At 52.8% G+C, this 22,424-nt stretch overlaps 1 pseudogene; it reads left to right on the forward strand.

The window, feature by feature from the left end:
* The window catches only part of LOC116807532 (uncharacterized), a 1,256,502-nt pseudogene that overhangs the window by 815,018 nt on the left and 419,060 nt on the right, over positions 1 to 22,424 (forward strand).

The raw sequence follows: 22,424 nt of genomic DNA on the forward strand, positions 1-22,424 counted from the left end.
AATGCCAACATGACCCCAGTAACCACCAGTATGATCCCTATGACTCCCAGTCTCTCCCAGTATATCCCAGTCACTCCCAGCATACTCCCAGTCCCTCCCACTTCCTCCCAGTTACTTTCAGCATGATTCCAGTTGTTCACAGCCACTCCCAGTCAATCCCAATATGATTCCAGTCACCCTCCATGGACCTGGCTCCTCCCAGTCTCACCCAGCATGGACCCGGCTGCTCCCACTTTGATTCCAGTATGATCCCAGTTGCTGCCAGAATGGTTGCAGTTGTTCCCAGTTCCTCCCAGTATGATCCCAGGTGTCCCTAGAATAGTCCCAGTCCCACTCAGCATGGTCCCACTCACTCTCAGCTGTCCCCAGCATGGTCCCAGCTGTTCCCAGTGTGGTTCCAGTCCCCCCAGTATGGTCACAGACACTCCCAGTATATTCCAGTTGGCCCAGTAAGGTTCTGGTGACCTCAAAATGATCGCAGTCTTTCCCAGTTACTCCCAGTTGCCTCCAGCATGATCCCAGTTTCTGGCAGTTGCCCAAAGTGTGGTCCCAGTCGCTCCCAGTATGAACCCAGTTTCCCCATTTATGGTCTCAGTCCCCTCAGCACGGTTCCAGTACCTTCCAGTTGGTCCCAGTTGCTTCCAATGTGTCCAGATTTTCCTCCCAACATGGGCCCAGTAGCTCCCAGTGACCCCCAGCCAGGATCCATTCACACCTGCTGGAATCCCAGTGGCTCCCAGGATGATCCCAGCTGCACCCAGTCCCCCCCAGTATTGTTCCAGTCACTCCCAGTATGATTCCAGCCCTGCCCAGAATGACTCCCTGTCACTCCCAGTGTGGGCCCAGTTGCTCCCAGTCACCTCCAGCATGGTTCCAGTCACAGCCAGCACACTTCCAGTCATTCCCAGTATGATGCCAGCCAGTTCCAGTAGGATCCCAGTATGAATCCAGCACGAGCACAGCTGCTCCCATTATCATCCACTGTGGTTCCAGTTGCTCCCATTTACCCCCACTGTGGTTTCAGTCTCTCCCAGTGTATCCCAGTTGCTCCCACCATGTTCCCAGTCACTCCAGTTGTCCTCAATTGCTTCCAGCCTGATCCCAGTTGCTCCAAGTAAGATCCAGTAGGATCCCAGTTGCCCCCAGCATGCTTTCAGTTGCTTCCTGTTCTCCCCAGTGTGATCCCAGTTGCCCCCAGTTGTCCCTTGTATCAACCCCATCACTCCCCATATGATCCCAGTTGCTCCCAGCATGGTCCCAGTCATGCCCAGTTGTCCCCGGTGTAGACCCACTCACTTCCACTCGCTCTCAGTTCTCCCCAGCATGGTCCCCGTTGTTCCCAGTGTGTTCCCAGTCACCCCAGTAAGGTTACAGACATCCCCAGTAAATCCCAGTTGCCTTCAGCATCTCTGTGGTCATTCCCAGACACTCCCAGTGATCCCAGTAAGGTGCTTGTTATTCCAGTATGATCTCAGTCATGCCCAGTATGTCCCAGTTGTCTCCAGCCTGCATCCAGTCATTCCCAATTCCTCCAGTTTGCTTGCAGCATGATCCCAGTTTTTCTCAGTTGCTCCCAGTAGCCCAAAGTCGGATCCCAGTTGCTCCCTTTCATCACCAGTATGAGCCCAGTAACCTCCAGTATGATCCTTGTCACATGCCAACACTCCCAGTATGGTCCCAGTATAATCCCAGTAACTTCCAATCACCACAGTATGGTCCCAGTTGCCTCCAGCTACATCAACCCAGTCAATCCCAGTATGATGCCATTTGCTCCCAGAGTGCTCCAAGTTGCTCCCAGTCACCCCCAGTACAGGGATGCTGTGCATGGTGTGTTCCCAGTCACTCTCAGACACTCCCAGTATTAGTCCAGTCCCTCCCACTATGATCCAGAGATGACGCCAGTGTGCTCCCAGTCAGTGCCAATATGAACCAGTTGTGCTCCACATGGTTCCAGTTGCCCCTTTCACCCTCACTGTCCCTCCCAGTCTCTCACAGTGTCCCCCAGTTCCTTCCAGCATATTCCCACTCACTCCCAGTTCCTTCCAGCGCGATCCCATTTGCTCACAACCGCTCCCAGTCAGCCTCAGTGTCGTGGCACTCACTGCCAGTATGATCCCAGTCACCTCCAGCATGATCCCAGTATAAGCCCAGTCGTTTCCAGTCATCCCCAGCAGGCACCCAGTGACTCCCAGTTCCTCCCAGTTGCTCCTAGCATGATCCCAGTTGCTCACAGCTGCTCCCAGTCACCCTCATCATGCTCCCAGTCACTCCCAGTATATCCCATTTGCCCCCAGCGTGGTCTCAGTTGCCCCCTGTAGGCTCCTACTCTGTGTCAGTATGATCCCAGTACGATCCCAGTCTCCCTCGGGGTGACTGCAGTCTGCCCTGGCATGGGCCCAGCTGCTCCCAGTATGATTCCAGTACAATCCCAGTACAAACCAGTCCTTCCCAGTGCTGCCACTCCTGGCATCCCCGAGCCCTCTGTGCGTTCCCCCCTCCTGATCTCCTGAGAGGAGCCCCAAGGGCCGGCAGTGCCCCGGCAGGGTCCCCAGGCAGCCCCAGTTTGGATGTGCAGCCCCCAGTTTCCCCAGTTTGCCTCTCCTTTGGCCCAGGCCGGGTTCCCCCCTGGAACAGCGGCTGGGAGCAGCCGAGAGCCCCGCGCTGCCCATCCCGACCTGTCCCGGCTCCATCCCCGCTCCTGCCGCGGGCTGCCGGGGCTGCGGGAACGGAACCGAGGGTGTCGCTGCTGCTGGGGGAGGAGGAGGAGGGAGGGAAGGGCAGGGATGAAGGAGGAGCGGGAGGTGGGTATGGGGAGGAGGAGGAGGAGAGGGGATGGAAGGGAAGGGATAAAGGAGGACAGGCAGGAGGGGACGGAACACAGGAGGAGGAGGAGGAGGAGCGATGGAAGATGAGGGATGAGGGAGCAGAAGGCGGTGGGGTTAGAGAGCAGGAGGAGGGGAAAGAAGGTCAGGGGGAGAAAGGCAGGGATGGAGGAGGAGCGGGAGGTGGGCTTAGGGAGGAGGAGGAGGAGGAGGGGGGATGGAAGAGGAGGGGCGTCAGGAAGAGGAAGAGGAGGTTGAAAAGCGGATCGAGCAGAGCAGAGAGAAACGCGCGGTCAGCCCTGCCTGAATTCGCAGCCTCCACCTGTGGGATCATTGCCCCCCATCCCGCAGGTGAGCGGGGAGGGGGAGCTCGGGCCAGGTCTCCTGGGGGGTGCCTGGGTTGGGTTTTTTGGGGAGATGTTTGGAGAAGGAAGAACTGCGAAGCGGAGCGGAAAAGTCCCCTTGGGGGGACTCCTTGGAGCCCCAGCAGCCCAGAGCAGGGAAGAAGGGGAGAAGGGAGCCCGGGAGCCCAAACAGCCCCGGCACCCCTGAATGGGGAGAGCCAGGAGGGGGGAGCTTTTGGGATTGCTGGGACTCCCGGCAGCCTGGGGAGGGCGGGCAGCGAGGAGAAGGGGGACCCCCAATCCAAGCGTGACCCCAGCAGCTGGGACAGGGGGGAGCCCCGAACAGCAAAGGGGAGGCAGCAGGGACGGGGAACTCCTGGGAGGCTTTTTCAGGGCTGGATCTCGGTGTTCGGGAGGTTTTTATGGAGCCCAGGTGGCCAGGGACTTGTAGAGATGGACTGGGACAGAGGGAGCTTCAAACTCATCGTGCTCATCCCTTGTTTTCCCCAAACCAGGATTTCCCATTCCCAGCCCCTGGGAGGCTGCGAGGAAGAGGAAGAGCCTCTCCTTGTCCTTCCTCCCCCAGAGCAGGAGCTGAGGATGGAGAGCAGGGAGGACAAATCCCCGCGGCAGAACCTGGTGGAAGAGGCCGTTTTGAGCGGCTCCATAGCGCAGGAACCCGACGGGGAGGAAAAGCCCCGGAGATCCCGCACGAGGAGGGGCTGCAAACGCAGATCGCGGGGATCTGAGGGGGAAAGACCCACCCTGGGCTGGGGAGGCGGCCGGAGATGGAGCCAGAGGTCAAAGCTGGGGGTCCCTGAGCAGCTCCATGATGGGGAGAAGCCCCACAAGTGCTCGGAGTGTGGGAAGAGCTTCAGGTGGAGATCCGAGCTGATCGTGCACCAGAGGACCCACACTGGGGAGAGGCCCTACGAGTGTTCCAAGTGTGGGAAGAGGTTTCAGACCAGCTCCCATCTCCTCCAGCACTATCCGGTTCACACAGAGGAGAGGCCCTTCCGCTGCCCCGACTGCGGGAAGGGATTCAGGCACAACTCCCACCTCCTCAGCCACCAGCGCATCCACACTGGGGAGAGGCCCTACGAGTGTTCTGAGTGTGGGAAGAGCTTCAGCCAGAGATCCCACCTCATCATGCACCAGAGGATCCACACTGGGGAGAGGCCCTACGAGTGTTCTGAGTGTGGGAAGAGCTTCAGCCAGAGATCCCACCTGATCATGCACCAGAGGATCCACACCGGGGCGAGGCCCTACGAGTGTGGGGAGTGTGGGAAGAGCTTCAGCCACAGCTCCAGCCTGATCAAGCACCAGAGGACCCACACTGGGGAAAGGCCCTACGAGTGTTCTGAGTGTGGGAAGAGGTTTCAGACCAGCTCCCATCTCCTCCTGCACTATCGGATTCACACAGAGGAGAGGCCCTTCCGCTGCCCCGACTGCGGGAAGGGATTCAGGCAGAACTCCCACCTCCTCAGGCACCAGCGCATCCACACCGGGGAGAGGCCCTACGAGTGTCCCCGGTGTGGGAAGAGATTCTCAAGGAACTCTCACTTGACCCGACACCAAGGGAGGCACCGGTAAGGGAAGCCCTGCGAGTGCCCCGAGTGCGAGAAGAGCTAAACTCCATCCCCCACTGGAGAACCCACATTGGGCACAGCCCTGGTGACCCACATTCCCTGTCATCTATGTTGGGAACACACCTGGCTGCTTCTCCTTTCATGTTGACCTTAATTTTTTTCTCTTCTCAATCTCTCTGTGCTCCAAGAGCCAAGAGGGATCAATCTTTCACCTTAAATCCACTCACATCCCACTGAAAACAACTGAATTTTAACCCACAGAGCCTTAATCCCACCTCAAATTCCTTCTGTCCACCACAAAAAAAAAACAACTTAATCCCACACCAAACACTCTTGATTCCACAGCTGCCAGGGTGAGATGGGTTTGGGAGGAGATCGGGAGAAGTGGGATCCCAATTTGGAGCGGTGAGATGGGGATTGTGTGGGGCTGGGTGGCTGGGATGTATTTGATAGCAAATAAAACTTTCAGACTTAGTGATTTCTTTGCTGTTCATTCCCAGTCAGTGGCAGTTCTGTTTTTCAGGGCACCACCTTCTCAGCTGATTTTGTTTGTGTCCTCCTTTCCCTCCCACCTCTCTTTGCCTGCTCTGTTTCTCTCTCCGTGTCTCCCTTGACCCAGGGGACCTCCAAAGACCCTCCCCCAATTTAATTTCCTCAGGGACCACCAAAGATCCTCCCCCAATTTAATTGACCCCTCCCCTAATTTAATTGCCCCCTCTGCCCCCAATGACCCACCCCTGATTTTTAAATTATTTTATTTCCCAACTATTATTTTATTTCTTAGTTCAGGAGCTGAAGTTACGGAGGCCAGCAGTGAAATGTCTCTGTAGGATTTTGCTCCACTTGGCTTTCAGCCCCTTCTCAAGAGCTTTGCCTTCGAGGGCAAAGGGAATGTCTTTTCCTGGCTGGGAGCTGAAATTCCAGACCTCTGGAATGTGTGCAGGGCCATATAGACTGGGATCAACTAGAGATTGGGATCAAATATGCACTGAGATCCTGTGGTCTAGGATCAACTAAGGACTGGGATAAATTAGGGACTGGGGCCCTACAGACTGGAATGAACAGAACTGGGATCAAATACGGGCAAGGATCAAACATGGACTGGGATCCTATGGACTGGTATCAACAAGGGACTTGGATAAAATAGGGACTGGGATCCTACAGACTGGGATCAAATTGGGACTGAGATCATATGGACTTGGATCAACTGGAGACCTGGATCAACTATGGACTGTGTTCAAATAGAGACTGGGATCAGATGTGGATTGGGATCCTATGGACTGGGATCAAATATAGACTGGGATAAAATTGGGACTGGGATCATATGGCCTGGGATCATATGTGTTGGGGAAGATCAAATAGGAAAGCCTTATAAATATGACTGCCTGGCAAAAGGTTTAGAAAATACAGAGACTGAGATGGTAACAAGTTGTGACATACCAAACCGCAGTCACTGCACAAGTAGAACACAATCGTACAGCCAGGACGAAGACAATCCTCCCTTCTGGTTGAACAATGCCCTTACCTACAGGTAGGTCCAAGGGTCAAATGGACTGTTGGATCTCACCCCAATGTATGGTTCATCCCACACCTGTAACCCTCCCCTGAAGCATCAGGAGTCTGTGACCCCATTGGCCTGAGTCTTGTTCCAGCCCACCTTGAAGCCCCTGACAAGGAGTCCCTGAGGAGCCAGATGCTCTCTTGGAACTTCCCTTCTCTTGGAACTGCCCCTCTCCTGGAACATCCTCTTGGGATCCTCTCTTATCTCCCTCTACCCCTTGCCTCTCCCTTCCCCCACGCCCTCGGGCCTGCCACGGGTCAGGTCTGGTGACTCCAAGCAGGGCCTTTCACCCTCTCTAATAAACCAGATATTCTAAGGGCAGCCTTCAGAGATCTCTCATCTCCATCCACCCAAACCATCCTGGAGTCCAGCGTCCTCAGAATATGGACTGGGATCAACTAGGGACTGGGATCAACTAGGGACTGGGATCAAATATAGTCTGGGATAAAATAGGGACTGGGATCAAATATGAACTGGGATCAAATATAGTCTGGGATAAAATAGGAACTGGGATCAAGTATGGACTGGGATCAAATAGGGACGGGGATCAACTAGAGATTGGGATCAAATATGGAACCAGGATCCTATGGACTGGGACAAACTGGACTGGGATTATATGGAATTGAGATCCTATGGAACAGCATAAACTTTCTAACATGACACATATAATATTCATTGTAACACTTGCGAAAAGCCAATTATAAATATGTATTTGTCACAATCTCTCCTCTTATTCTTTATAAATCATTTGGCTTGAGCAATATTTCTTATCCTCTTGCATTCTTTGGACTCTGTTGGTAATCAAATAAAACATGGGATTAAACAAAGAAGAAATATCAAAACACTTGTAACACATAAAAGGAAGAATTCTAATTTCTTCCACCATCCCATTCTCAATACATTACCCCACCTGTTAGTTTTTAACATTATTTTCCCTTTGGTTTTTTTTGGACTGATACGAGGGTCATAATTTTTTTCTGATATCCTTTGTTTATTCCAGGATGATGCCCTCATTGCCATCTATTTTCAACAATCTGTACACCCCATTCTTTAGCCAATAAATAGCGCAAAGCCAACCTATTTTAATACACTGCAGTTATAGTTTGGTTTTGCTGACTCAATATTAATTCCAGTGCCTGAGCAGCTTTGTTTGTTATCTCCTCTATAACTGCTTGGAGTCCTATAATACGATGCAGTATATAATTTGGGGTTAATACAGAGCTAGATTGCTGTGCTGGTTTCACCTTTTTGTTTACTAATTGTCTCTTTACTGAATCTTGGACTATATCTCTAAGATCAAATGTAAAACAAATCCATCTCTCTCCTTTTGGACATTCCATGCCCCAAGTATTACAACTTTTTCCCAAGTTCCTTGTAATCCAATATTTTTCCCCATGTTGCCTGCAGGTACTCAGTTTGGGTGGGTCTGTGGCTGTTGACATGGGTGTGTGTAACAAAAAGGAACTTTGGTTCCTTTCTGTGTAATACTTTCTCTAGCATTTGGGACATGATCTTGCTGGTATCTCAGAAGGGAAAAGACAACAAATGAGAGACAGAAACAGGAATGACAGAGGTCTGGCATGGCTTATACCCCCACCTCCCCTGCCTGTGGGGTTGCTTCCCACAGCAGGTACGTGTGATCTTCTCGGTGGTGAGTACAGTGCTCAGTCCAGGCTTGCCCTCTGTTTCCCTTGTCACTCCTTTTTACTCAATTTTTTAGGCAAGTCCTTTTCGACACTCCTTAACTGTGGCTTCCCACCGTTCCTCAGGTATCTCTCACTCAACAGGCACTAATAATTCCCATCCACAAAACAAAGTTATTACTTCAGTTATTTTGGGTTCTATCTGCATAGGGAATTGATTCAGTACTGATACCTCTTGCAACAAGAACATAGATTTTGTGAGCTACAATGCAAATTATTCTCATAATTTAAACATTCACTTGTAACCCAGCTAGCGTGTCCAGTATTGGGATGAATCAAATAAAGTAGACAGCATAGTACTGATGGCAATTTCCCTTCTTCCCTGTACAAGCCACAGGCTGAGGCCAGGCTGTAAGAACTCTTTGACTAAAACACTCCCAATCCTCCTGTTTGAAGTGGCAGTGTTCCTCTGCCAAGGAGGTGTCGGAGGCGTCTCAGGGTTTATTCAGGCAGGGCTTAGAACCAGTGATGCAAGCTTTGCCTTATTTCTCAGTGAGGTGTTATTCTTTGTACCTGTCTTGGATTATTTGGGTCTTCCCAAACCATTACCACCCAGTCCTGGTTGGAAGTCAATTTGGTATCACCCGGTTTAGATGTGATAGTCCATTCCTCAAGTTTCTTCACAAGTCCTTTGGTTTTGCTGGCGTGAATTCACCCTCTTTCCATGGTTTGGATTGCTGCTTCAGTGGTACCTGGAAAGGATTTCTTAATAACACAGTGTTAAAAGAAAAACAATACTGCATGAACTTTTACCATTAGTTTTCTTTAAAACTTTCTGAGTTTAACTAAACTCTTTTTCTACAGCCACTTCTTCTTCTTGTACCCAGCTGTGTTAATATCTGCAGAGACCAATTCTTCTTCCTGTGAGCTATAATTAGTTAAATAAAAAAGACCAGGCCAATTTTAACATGAGATGTATCACATCTCTTGCCTTTTACTTTTTGGGTAACATTTAACTGTTTTAGTCTTACAGACTTTAAGTCTTCAGAACAAAAGCCTTCTCTTCTTAACAACAGCAATCAGAAAGAAAAAAGAAATCTTGCTTAAGACAATAAACCACTTTGTGAGAGTCACAATCTCTGCCTTGATCTTATCTCTACTGGTGGTCCTGTTCACAGCCTTGGGTTTAACTCTGTCCTTCCCCACTTCCCCCCCTCCTTGTTGTCACTCTGCCTAGCAGGAATGGGGGAGAACTTACAGATAGCTGTGGCTGAGGGGACCTTGGGGGTGTATTTCGCTCTCCCCTTCGCTCTCTTTCTCTCTCTCTCTCCCTTTCTCTCTCTTTCTCTTTCTTTTTCTCTCTTCACATTTCAGCAGCCACATTCCAATATCAGTCCACTTTCTAACATTAATCCTACATCCTGGAGAGGTGAGTCTGCCAATCACCTCTCCCCCCTTTTTCAACTTCCTTACAAAGTAAATTACTTTTGTTATGTGTGTTCTGCAGGCCTGTAATTCACGGCACCCTCCACCAAGGCTACCAGCCACTCACAGCTGACAGTGCAAAAATAAAGACGTGGTTTGCTATCATATTTTTTCCATTCACAAGCTTGAAAGGGTTGCAGGAAGAAAGTAAACAACAACTGACTTCCAAAGTGACCCTGTCTGCACCAAAACAAATTTAAGGCAGTGCTAGTTAGTGCAATGCAATTTGCAATGAAGCCAAGGTTTGATTTGGGAAGGGCATCTGAGGACACAGAGCATGAGTTTTACAAATCTGTATTTTGAAGAGGGAATGGACAAAATATGAATAGAGTTGAGGGCAGGGGGAGGACAGCAAGTGAGGAATTTTTCTCTGCAATACTCTCTTTTCGACTGCCAGGAAACACTCTAACACTCTCTCCAAGGAGATAAAGAAAAGCTCATAAAAAACAATCTACATTACATATACTACCATTCATCTACATTTACTCACTTTTATTTTTCACTAACTCTCACATACAACAAGAAGATACTTTTTACTTTCAAACAGTCTACATTACATATCTACACCCTGAGTGGTGTTGGAATGTTAATCCCTCAACCCAGCAGGTTTGAATCCTGGATGCTCTTGGGCACTCTTATCGCTCAATCCGGCACTCCACGGGGTTCCTCTTCTTCCTAAGATCCAGTCCCAGTTTCTCTGGGAGGGATTCTCTCTTTTTTATCACTCGCTTGGTCTCTTTACTGGCCGTTTTTCACATGAAAAAGACGAAAAGCAGCATGAAAGACTACAGCAATCACTTGGCAAGTCTGGGATACCCAGCAGCTTCTGTCACACACATTCATTCCCCCCTTATCCGCCCCATCCCAACAAATACTCACCTATCCTTTGTCCTTGGGTCTTGGTTCTTCCTGTACACTTTAGTCTTGGGGCTAATTACTGCGGTTTTAGCGAATGCTTTCCCTTTTCTTTGTTTTATTGTCTCCTTTTGCCCATCGATCATAACCTGTGTCTGGTCACACACCAGGGGAACAGAGCGAGGCTGCCTAAATAGGGCAGGACCCGTCTTCCTCACTCTGACTCTCCAAGGCCCCGGCAGAGAGGTGTTAAAAACCATCCTTTGCTACCATAATTGTGAAAAACGCCAATCACATGGCTGTTAAATTTTTAATAATAATAACATGGTTATTAAAATAGTAATACAATTAGAGTAATAAAAATTTAGAGTTAGGACAATTACAAGACAATAAAAAGCAAAGAATTAAGGATGTCCAGATGCTCTGGGGCACTTAAGCCACAACAAGCATACCTTGTGAACAAAGGAATCACCCCTAAAACTACACTATTGCATATTCATATATCCTTCATGGTTATGCATACATTCTATTTAAAACAAGAAACTCTGTCTGTTATATGCCAACTATTTCCTTTAATCCCCATGGCGTCTTCGAGTCTGAGCAAGGCCTGAAGAAATTAGATTCTTCTGACAAGAAAACCATAAATTCCTCTTCTTTGGAAGATTTGGGTGTTCTGTGATGGTTATGTCAAAGCGAGTATGTCATTCCTTAAAAGAAAACCCAGATACATAGTTTCTATTTTAACTACTAAAGCTTCAATTTAACTACACAACTACATTTACAGTACTATTAAAATGTTAATACAGCACTACTATTCAAACTAACATATGTGCATTTTTCACCTTGGGCGTCTGGTGGAGTATCCCCGGAAAGTGCCCATCTCTGCAGGGAGCCACGTGTTTTCAATTGTAAATTAGGTCTTTCTTTCTCTGTCATCTGTGGTTTCCAGTCTTTCCCGGCTGGGTCTTCAGGTCTTTTAAAACTTTAAGAATCTTTTTCTACTAGCACAACTGACTTCATGTATATTTTACATAATCACGAATTATTCCATAATTTATATTACAATGGGGCTGCACAGATCCCCCCGCAGCTCCGTGGGGATGCAGAGATCCCCCTGCAGCTCCGTGGGGATGCAGAGATCCCCCTGCAGGTCCGTGGGGCTGCAGAGATCCCCCTGCAGCTCCGTGGGGATGCAGAGATCCCCCTGCAGGTCCGTGGGGCTGCAGAGATCCCCCTGCAGGTCCACGGGATGCAGAGTTTCCCCTGCAGCTCCGTGGGGATGCAGAGATCCCCCTGCAGCCCCTGGAGGAGCCAGGCTGGAGCTCGGCGATGCCTGAGAGGAGGCTGTGACCCCGTGGGCAGAGGGGCCCCGCTGGAGCAGCCTGGCCTGGCAGGACCGAGCCCGTGGCACAGTGACCCACGCTGCAGCACTTGGAGGGGGCTGTGCCCCAGGGGATGGACTCGGCTCGGAGAAGTTCCTGGAGAAGTCTCGGCTGGGAGAGAGCGCAGGGTGCAGCAGGGAACGACTCCTGTCCCTGAGCAGAGGGAGAAGCCGCGGGGGATGAGCTGAGCACGGCCCCATTCCCTGTCTCCTGCCCTGCCGGGGGAGGAGGTGCAGCTGGGAGCAGGGAGGCGTGGGGAAAGCTGCATTTAAGGCTCTGCACTGACTTCTCCTTATCCTGCTCTGAGTCTTGGGAGTTTTCTGCCAGAAATCTCTCCCCTCCCCCGCTCACCCACAGGGCTTTGGGCAGGTTTCCCTTTTTGGGGGAAATCAAAGCGAAGCACCGATGCACTAATGAGGGGCAGGAGAAGGGAGGCTCCCGGGCTTCCCGCAGAGCCGGAGGCACGGAAGGCGCAGGGCCGGGAAAGCCGTGGCGGGAGGTGCGGAGAAGTTTGTTTGTGTGGGCAGCTCAATCCCGCCTCGGGCCCGGGCCCGTCCCGGGGCTGTTGCTCATCTCCGGCTTTGCCCTCACGCAGCGCGGGGGGCCCTGAGAGCGCGGGGCGAGTCTGGGCCGTGCGCAGAGCCCGCCCCCAGCTCGCTGCCATTGGCCGCTGGTGCCGTCAGTCGCGGTTGCGGCGCGCTGATTGGTGGGAGCGGGGCGCAGCACGGCCCCGGCGGCGGGCTGAGGGCTGCCGTGGTTGGGCAGCGGCGCCATTGGCGCCGGGAGCGTCTGTGCGGGCCCGGGAGCGGCGGCAGCGGCCGGAGCGCGGTGAGGCGGCGTCGGCGGAGCTCGGAGGCGGCCCCGGCGCAGGTGGGAGCCGCGCTGGGTTCTGCGGGGGCTCGGGGCTGGCTGCGGGCGGAGGGGGCGGCAGGGGGCTGCGGCGGGTCGGTGGTGCCGTGTCCGGGCCGTGCTGGCCCCGGGCTGAGGGCGCGGCGGGAGCGGCTGCCCGCGGTCTCCTTCCCGCCGGGGCCTGGGCAGGAGCCGCTGCCGGAGCAGCGCTGGCTCGGCCCGGCTGCTGTGGGTAGGACAGAGGGGGCTGCCCCGCGGCCGGGAGCGTGCGGGGAAATTCCCGTCGCCGGAGGTTTCTGTGGCCGGAGGAGAGCGAGGAGTCCTGTAAAAGTGACTTTCTTGCCGAGCAGGGGGAGAGGCCGTGGGGCATTTTCCGTGCGCTCTCTGCCATGGTTGTAGTCCGCAGCCTCCTTTTTATCCTCATTTTCCCGGCCGCATCTCCCTCTGCCTTTGCCCACGGGCTGAGGTCCTTGGAAGGTTCAGACTTCCCGATGCGCCTGCTGCCTGTCCTCGTTAATATGCACCCTCCTTTTGTATACCAGCCGATATTCATGGCTCTGTTAAGCCTTTGTTCTTCTCCTCGAAGTTTGAGAATGTAGCGGGACTTTGAGCATCTGTCTGGGTCAATTTGTGACATTTCTTGCAACTGAGGGCTTCTCCCGTAGCTTCCTTATCCACAAGTGCCTGGCTCTCTCTCCAGGAAGATTCACTCCTTGACTCTGTTTTGTTCTTCCCGGGTCCTCTTTGGTTTTGGGATTATTCTCGGTGCCCTCATTCCCTGTCCTTTTGTAGCCGTTTGTGGATCAGGAGGCCTGGCTGCCACCTGCATCCCCTGGCTCAGCTGCTGGATGAGGTGCACTGCCAAGGTGTGGAGCATGGTAAAAAGATGAGAATTGCTGCAGCACAGAAGAGGAGAAGCAGCATTCGTTTAACCCCTGGTGTGCCGGGGAGCCACGAAAGCGTGTCCCATTCCCATCCTTTCCATGTTTGGACCAATACATAAACTGCTCTCCTTTTTCCTTTGTTATCTTTCTCAGCACTTTTCCTTTGTCGTCTCTTTGCCAACAGCAGTTTGAGCCATTTAGTTTTCCACAAACTCCTGTTTTTTCTGCTCACAGATAATCTGATCCCATCCCCTGGTGAAATGTTGTGTTCCTCTTTCAGTGGATTGGTCAGCAGGAAGGTCAGGAGCTGGAGCTGACTGGTTGCTTCTTCTTTTGAGGACAGCTTTTAATCTAATGATGCCATTGAAATGATAAATGGGTTCTGTCTCCTGGTATGAATTGGTTTGGGTTCCCAGGGGCTGGTCCATGGTGTTGTAGGGTTTGTTCTGGTGGTCCTTCATCTTTTTCCCATTTCTGGGTGCTCCCTCAGGCTGAGGCTGCATCAATGACTGCATTTTTCTAAATACATCATCAAATACTTGAATTCCAACTAATTTCCCTGGACTTGTTCTAGCAAAAGCCCCAGTGCTCTGATACACCCTGTACAGCACAGACAATGACAGCAGATGTTGGAGTGGGCAGAGGGATGATCCCCCCCCCCCCCTTATTTTAGTGAAGTTTTCACAACATTCTCCATTTGCTGTTTCCCTTTGCAGCCTCAGCCATTTCTGTTTCAGAGTCAGATCCTCACCATGGGCTTTGCCTTCAGCCGTGCAGATTCCATCTGTGCAAGCAGGCAGAGCTTGGGGTGAGGGGCAGAGGGAATCAGCCAATTCCTGCCCCAGGCAAGAAGAGCCAGGTACATTGTCCCCTCTCTGCCCCAGCAATGTTAATTTGCATTTCTAAAGCTCCTCCTGGGTTCCTGGAATGCAGCTTCTCTTCCAGAGCAGCTTCAGCAGCCTCAAATGTGCCCTCCCCTCCCCAACCTGCTGCTTTTTCTTTTTTTTTTCTTTTTTTTTTTTCTTTCAAATCTTCTATTTATTTTTTTCCCTTCAAATCTTCTATTTATGAGTTAAAGGGTCACCTTTAAATCTCTTCTAGCTTCACAAAATGTTGCCTAAAGGTGAACGTCAAAGAACCCAGATCAAATTTTTTCTATCTCTAAGAGCCACGCAGAAACATACAGAAAAAATTTCGAAGTCAATTAAATTTTTTCTCCTTCTCCTCTAAGTAAAAACTCATTCTCTCATCCCTGACCCAAACCTAATCAGCAATATAGAAGTAGGAGTAATTTAAAAATACTCTAATGCTCTAAACTTAGCACAGAAACTGCAGGAAAAAGAAAACCTCCAACAATATGTTTATTGTTAGAGTCAAGGCATTCCTTGGTTCTGGCCAGGATGTGCAACAGAAATCATTCCATCCCCACATAGCCCGGGTGTGCAGAGAAAATCGTTCCATGACACGTAAAGTATCAGTAAAATATATCGGAGTATATAATAAATAAAATACTATCGGAGTAAAACCTCCGTGGCTTTTACTAGATTTTTCCCAAACTTGATACAGTCAGAACCAGTCTAAATCCACTGGTTTTATTTTCCAAAGTTTCAAGTTGTGCAGTTTTTAGTATTTGGTTTCCTATTGGACCCGGATTTCTTTGCTTCAGCTGTTAATGAGGTGGGAAGTGCTGGATTTCCTTCTCAACCTTTTGCAGACCAGGTGTCTGCAGCCCTGGCAGTGTCTGGGGTAGGTGTTGGTTGCTGTTTGCTGCTGGGGTTGATGTTTTGCTGCTGGGTATCAAAACTTTGTGGGTATCTTTTGGGCCATTCCCAGTGTGTTGAGGTATTAAACTCATCTCCATTGAGTGGTGCAACATCCCTTAACAAAACCTTTAACATTCCTTTCCCCAGGGCCAGGGCAAAGCAAGCCTGAGTAGAGAAATGAAAGGTTAACAATGTTAAAGTCTATGGGCTGGTGTATTTTCCATCAATGCCATGGCAGGCAGGGCAGTGTGTGAGTGTAAGTGAGAGCCAGAGTGGAATTGTCCCGTGCTCTTGCCCAGCAGCTGTGGCAGGGCAGGCCCAGAGAGCGCTGAAGCTGCAGCAGTGGCAGCAAGGGCTGTCCCCGGTGGCTGGAGCTGCCAAAGGAGGGTGGCCAGGCCGAGGATTTCAGCAGAGGATGTGTGGGCAGGCCCAGGGCCTTGCCCCACTGTGGAGCCCTGGCTGCTGCTGCGCTGCCTTCAGTGCAGGCTCAGTGGGGGCCTCCCATCCTCCTGCTGCAGGCGGGAAGTGCAAATCTCCGGGGCTGCAGAGACCTGGAGCCGAGGCTGAGGGGTCCCCCCGTGCTCAGCTGTGCTGGCGGCTGTTTCTGGCCTCGGGGCCACTTGGCACGGGCCACGCCACTTGGCCACCAGTGGTGCTGCTCTGCACTCCTTAGGCAGGAGCCGATGTCCTGCTTGGATGTTGGCAACAGCAAAGTGCCAAGGCAGGCTCTGTGCCAGCCCAGCTTCCTGGGGGAGAGATTGCACCAGAGACAGGATTCTGGCCACAGACTGCTTTAACTGTGCATCCCTTATCTCCACCCTGCACTAGGTGGAGAATTCCCAGGGTAAGGAATTCCCGAGATCAATTGCAAGGGGAAATAATTGAATATCTGCCCTGGGTCTGGCTCTTCTTCTTGCCCAAGCCAATGGCAAAAGCCGTACCCATGGCATCTTGGTTTCTATCCCCAGCTTCCAAAGGTGTTTCTTCCCCTTTCATTCTTTGTACCCAGCCTGAGCTCTGGGGGTGCCAGGGGTTCTGGAGGTCCCATTGTATTCCTAAAGCTGCCATAACCCCCTGGAGGATCTTTCCTGTAAAATGAGTTCTGCTGTCTGAGTCTGTTGCTTCCACAATACCTTTTATTGGAGTAATGTCTTTTAGAAATACCTTAGTAAGTGATCCAGTGGCTGCTGAGCAATCACAATTGCTTTTGCCCCCTGTTAGGTGAGATGGTGTCACCAGAAGATATTGAAGCCTTCCTGCTCAGGGCATGTCAGTGCCCGGCTCTTACAAGCACACACAGCTGTGCCGGTTGAGCTGACCATGGGGGGTAACCTGGGCTTTGTCTGATTCCCTTTCCTCAATAACAGCGTGTCTTGGAACTCTTTTCCCTTCTGCTGCCCTTGAAGAGCCATCCACAAAGACATTTTCTGCCTCAGGCCAGGCAATGTCTCCTGAATCTCCCCCAGGCTGGGTCTGGAGCTGTGTCACTTGAATGCAGTGCTGGGTTTCTTCCCAGCCCCTCTGGGGGCTGTTCAAACAGGAGGCTGGGTTAAACCCTTCCCCTGTCCTCAGTTCTGAATCCTCCTGTGCCACTGAACAAGTTTCACACTGTAATAACCGAGCACTGCCCATCCATTGCGAGGCTCTTTTGGTTATCAAAGCTTGAACTTGATGGCAGACTGGAACAGTTGGAGATCCTGTTGCCATCAGGTTTTGGGCCTCGGTTCTCGTTGAAGCTGTGGCTGCACAATTCTGCAGGCAATGAGGCCACTCTGGCCACTGGGTGAAACGTTTTGGCCCAAGAATTCCTTTGGCATGGCCCTGTTGAACATTCCCCTACAATTCCAATTTCTTTTCTGAGTCTGGAAGAGCCACAGCTGAGGCATCATTATTTTTGGTTGTTCATTTTCTCAGGTTTTTCTCTCTTTCTCCTGTCCATACCACAGCATGGAGGCTGTGTGGGGTTAAAAAGTCCAGACATTTGACACAAAAGTACAGCAGCAATAGCTTCTGTATCACCTTTTACAATATTACAATGCCGTCATCAAATTCCTTCCTAGATAATTACAATCACAGTAGGAAGAGAAAAAAATTAGTTTAGTTCAAATAAACCTCCCACAGCTCCTAAATGAACAAATGACACCAGCTCAGCTTTCCCATTTATTCCCTTAATAATGAAAACACTCCTTTACAATGTTCCCCCCTTAGGTGCAAGATTCAGAGTGGATGGAGAGGCCCCTGTGTCCATCAGGAGAGGCCTCCTCTCGATGCAGACCCAGCCTGGATGTTCTCCAGGGCTGCAGTGTGGTGGGTCCCCGGTGGGATGGGAGCTCAGAGAGCCCTGACAATCCATGTCCATGCAGGGGTGGACTCGCTCCTCCTGAGGGTGCTGCTGTCTGTGCTTGCAGTGTCCTTGTGGGCTGCAGCTGGAGCCCTGACTCCTTCCCAGGGGCTGTTTGGGTGGGCTCTGCCCTCGCCAGGAGGGCAATGCCTCTGCCAGGTGCTTGTGGCCGACGCCGTCCCCTGGGTGCTGGGACCCCCTTGGGCCCTGGGGTTGGTCCCTCAGGGGCTGTGGGAACTCTGCCATGGCCTTTGCCTTCAGCTTGGCCTTTTGCTCATCCCTTCTTGCCTTCAGCTGCTGTGCCTTTGTGCCCAAGTGCTGCAGGGCCTTCTTGTGCCACTCCTGCAGCCCCGGTCACTGCCTGTGGGTGCTCATCCTCTGAGAGCTGCTGAGCTTTCTGCAAAATCTTTCCTTTCTGCAGGGACCCAAACCAAATCCTTCACAGAAAATCCTGAAACTTCCATGTGCACTCTGCATTTCCCAGATGTTCCTTTGTTTTGCTCCTTGTGCTCAGGGTCCCCTGCACAGCCCGGATGGCAGAGCCGGTGCCTGTCCTGCCGCAGTGTCCAAAGGCGGCCCCCCCGGCGGGCAGGGCCGGCAGCTCCCCGGGGCCGGGCAGCGGCCGGGGCGTCCCGCAGCCTCCTGGGGGCCGGGGGCCACTGCCGGCCCTGCCCGGGGCTGGTGGGCTCAGGCAGTGCCCGGCGCTGAGCCCCGGCTGCCCCACAGCCCCGGCCCGGCCCCGCAGCTCCCCACAGGCCCCCAGCCCTGCTCCCGGTCCCACACCTCTGCGCCCGCTGCTGCCGCTGCCCACCACAGAGAAACCCCTGACATCCTGACCTCCTGCTTTTCCTCTCCTGGAAACTGGGAATTCAAAGTATCAGGTGGCAAATTGTCAGGATAAGACCCTGCTAAAAAACATCTCAGTCCTCTGTATTGTTCTCTTCCTCCTCTTTTCCATCATTCTTTTTCTTACCACATAGATTCCTCCTGCTGCTTCTGTCTTATCCATATTGCTGCACACTCCTCTTCACCCAATCTCTTCTCAGCACACCAACACCATCCATCCCCTGTTGTCCAAATCCCTTCTCGACTTCCCTTATTGTCCCCCCTGGGTTCCATGTCCTTAATTTCCTCTGGGGGAATGTGCAAACTACCTCAGCATTCTCCCAAGGGACCCTTCAGAGACATTTTGGGATCATCATTCCTTTGGCCAGGACCCCTCCCTGGCTTTCCCTTTTCACCCCTCCATGGGTGCCCTGCCATGTTCACTCCCCGAAGATCCCAGGGCACTCACTGATGAGATTTTCAGTGCTCTCTCCCTGCTGACTCTTCACAGACCCCCCTGATGTGTCACTCGTCTGCTCCTGGTCACTCCCGGGTCCCCAATCAATCCCCGGGGCCGCAGGGAGCCGATCACCCAAAGTGGGTGAGGCACCTTCAGCTGCACTCCCTGCCCCAGGGTGTGCGGAAAAATTGACATCACCAGAGGTTTCTGTCCACAAAGCAGACAGAGGAGTCCTGTGAAACTAATTTCATTTCTAAAAATGGGAGACGCCTTTGGACATTCCCCATGGGATCTCTCCAATTGTTGGAGGACACAGCCTCCTTTTCATCCTAATTCTCCTGGCCACATCTCCCTCTGCTTTCCCCATTGGCTGAAGCACTTGAGAGCTACAGACTTCCTAATCCACCTACTACATACTCCCTTAGTATGCTCCCTGCTTTTATATAGCAAATGATATTCATGGGTCTGTTAAGTCTTTGTTGTTCTTCTGGAAGTTCATGAATAGAGCAGGGCCTTGGCTGAGCAGCAGTCTGTGTCATCAATTAATAACATTTTCTGAAACCAAGGCTTCTCCTGTCACTTCCTTACATGAAAGTTGCTTGACCCTATCTCCGAGGGGATTCAGAGCATCTGTTTGTAAAGACACTTTGCTCTTGCTCCTTTCATGGGGGTCCCCCGTTTGTGGGACATCCCCCCTGGAGCAGGGTGTCCCCTCTTTGCTGCAGCCCCAGCCCTCAGGCAGAGCTCAGCCAATCAGAGCCCGCGGCGCTGATGACTCACCAGTTGCCAGGCAGACTCGCAGCTCCCCGCGTTCCCCACCTGGACCCCACCTGCGCCCCCCCCTCGGCCCCATCGCCCCCGCGAGGGGAATTTGGGGAGGTGGGAGTGGGGCAGCGCCAAGGCCGGGCCCCCCCGCGCTGTCCTGGCGGGAGCGGCTGCAGTGGGGACCGAGTGCGGGCGGGAGCGGCCGAGAGCCCAGCGCTGCCCCAGCCCGACCTGCCCCAGCTCCATCCCTGCCCCTCGGCTGGGATGCTGTGGGTCTGGGGGGAAGAGGGAGCCGGCAGTGGGTGCTGGGCCTGGGGGCAGGAGTAGAAGGGAAGGAGAAGCAGGCTTGAGGAACAGAAGGGTCAAACGATGCAGGTGGCAGGAGAAGGTGGGATTGTGCAGGAGAAGGAGGAATAGCAGGAGGAAGAGGAGTGTGAGGAAGAGAAGATATACAAGAGGAGGAGGAGGAGGAGCAGAAGGAGGAAGCAGCAGAAGGTTCCACTCCTCCCTGTATCTGCAGCCTCCCCCCAGCTCCAGGAGCGTTGCTTCCCCCACATGCAGCAGGTGACTGTGGAGGGGGATCCAGGATTTTCCCAGGGTGAATCTTGGTGTTTCTGAGCTTTCTTGGGCTAAATGTTGGTGCTTTGGTTTTATGTGGCAGCTGAATCTTTATGTTTTGGAGTAGGTTTTTGCTGGCTTGTGATGTTTGGGGAGTTTTTGATCTGTGTCTTGAAGTTTGCGAGATTTTTGGGCTAAATCTTGATGTTTTGGAGGTTTTTACAAACACAAGATTCTCAATGACTTCCTGAGATGAACTTGGGCAAGGAGGAACCTCCAGTCCAAGGTGCTCTCCTCTTGTTTTTTTCCCCAATCCAGGATTTGTCATTGCCAGGGCGTGTCTGGATGGAGGAGGAGGAAAAGCCCCGGAGATGCTGCAGGAGGAGGAGCTGCAAACCCAGCCCAGGGAGCTGCGGGGAGGAAAGAGCCCCCCTGAGCCAGGAAGGTGGGCAGAGATCCAGCCGGAGCTTGGAGCTGGTGGAGAAGCCTCATGGCAGGGAGAAGCCCCACAAGTGCTTGGAATGTGGGAAGGGTTTCAGCCGGAATGACCACCTGATCGTGCACCAGAGGATCCACACTGGGGAGAGGCCCTACGAGTGTGGGGAGTGTGGGAAGAGTTTCAGAGACAGCTGGGACCTGGTCCGGCACCAGGTGATCCACACTGGGGAACGGCCCTATGAGTGCTTGGAATGTGGGAAGAGCTTTGGGTGGAGCTCAGCCCTGAGAACACACCAGCGCATCCACACCGGGGAGAGGCCCTACGAGTGTCCCCAGTGTGGGAAGAGGTTTCACACCAGCTCTGATCTCCTCAGACATGAGCGGATTCACACAGAGGAGAGGCCCTTCTGCTGCCCCGACTGCGGGAAGGGCTTCAACCGCAACTCCCACCTCACCGTGCACCGGCGCATCCACACCGGGGAGAGGCCCTACGAGTGTGGGGAGTGTGGGAAGAGATTCTCACAGAGCTCTCACTTGACCCAGCACCAACGGAGGCACCACTAAGGGAAGCCCTGTGAGTGCCCCGAGTGAGGGAAGAGCTTGGAGTGAGGGAAGAGAGTGAGGGAAGAGCTTGGAGTGAGGGAAGAGAGTGAGGGAAGAGCTTGGAGGGAGGGAAGAGAGTGAGGGAAGAGCTTGGTGTGCTGCTGTAGCTCCATCCCCCATGGGAGGATCCGGGCTGGATGATCCCCAGTGACCCCCTTTGGGCAGAGCCCTGCTTGGTGTGGGGAAGGTTTTGGCTTCTTCTCCTTGTGCTGCTGTGATTTGGGTGGGTTCCCATGGATGGGGGATGGGAGGTGAGGGGCGGGGGTCCTGGTGCACTGCGGGGGGCTCATGGCTTGGGGGGGTCCCAGCGCTTTAGGGGAGTCAGGGAAGGGGGGAAGCAGTGAATGGGGGGGGTCCCAATAAACTGGGGGGGGGGCACTGATGATAACAGTGGTTCCTGGGAGACAACAGGGGGGAAAGGACCAAATCCTAAGGGACTCCCCTAGTGCTGGTGAACCCCCCATGCCACCCCAGCCCTTGGGGTCTCCCACAGTCCCTGCACTGTTCCTGGGGGTCCCGCGGCACTGGGGGGTCAAAGCGCAGGGGATGGAACCTCCGTCATGGATGGGGGGCACAAAGGGGGTTCGGGCCCAGTGCTCAGCGGGGTCGGTGCACGAGGGGGGCCCGGTCCCTGTCCCGGTGCACAGGGGTGGCGCTGCCTGGGGGGTCCCGGTGCTTGTGGGGTTCCCAGGGTTCAAGGGGGGTCCGGTCCCTATCCCAGTGCTTGGTGGGGGGGGCAGTGCCTGGGGGGCTCTCACTGCTCGGTAATTGGGGGGTGTCAGAATCCAGGACATCCCTCTGGCTGCCCTGGATGGCTCGAGACCCTGGCAGGGGCCTCGGAGACCTTGGCATGGTGTCAAGAACACCGGTGGCTGTGGTTTTAGCCCCTGGAGAAAATTGCCAACTTTGTATGAGGAATTACAAGGCACAAGGGTTTGAGTAGCGTGGTAGGTGAATTAACACAGGGTGGAAAAGTAGAATTTTAACACTTTAAAATACGGGTTTCAATGGGACAAGGTGGAGGGATCTGGGTGTGTCCTGACCTTCTTCTCCTTCTTTTTGCCCTCCATGTCTTGCTGTGATGGTGCCTCTTTTCTGTTGGTTGAAGGTAGAGACACACTGTCCAACATAAATGATAGATATTGGCACGTTATTGTAAACACAGTACAGGTAGTTTTTAGTGTAGAAGGCAAACAGCGCCCTGAGGGCAGGGAGACTGCCACAGACCGACCTGCTAGACAGAGCTCAGCAGAGCAG

This window comes from Taeniopygia guttata, chromosome 37 (assembly GCF_048771995.1).
Source record: "Taeniopygia guttata chromosome 37, bTaeGut7.mat, whole genome shotgun sequence".
NCBI lineage: Eukaryota > Metazoa > Chordata > Aves > Passeriformes > Estrildidae > Taeniopygia > Taeniopygia guttata.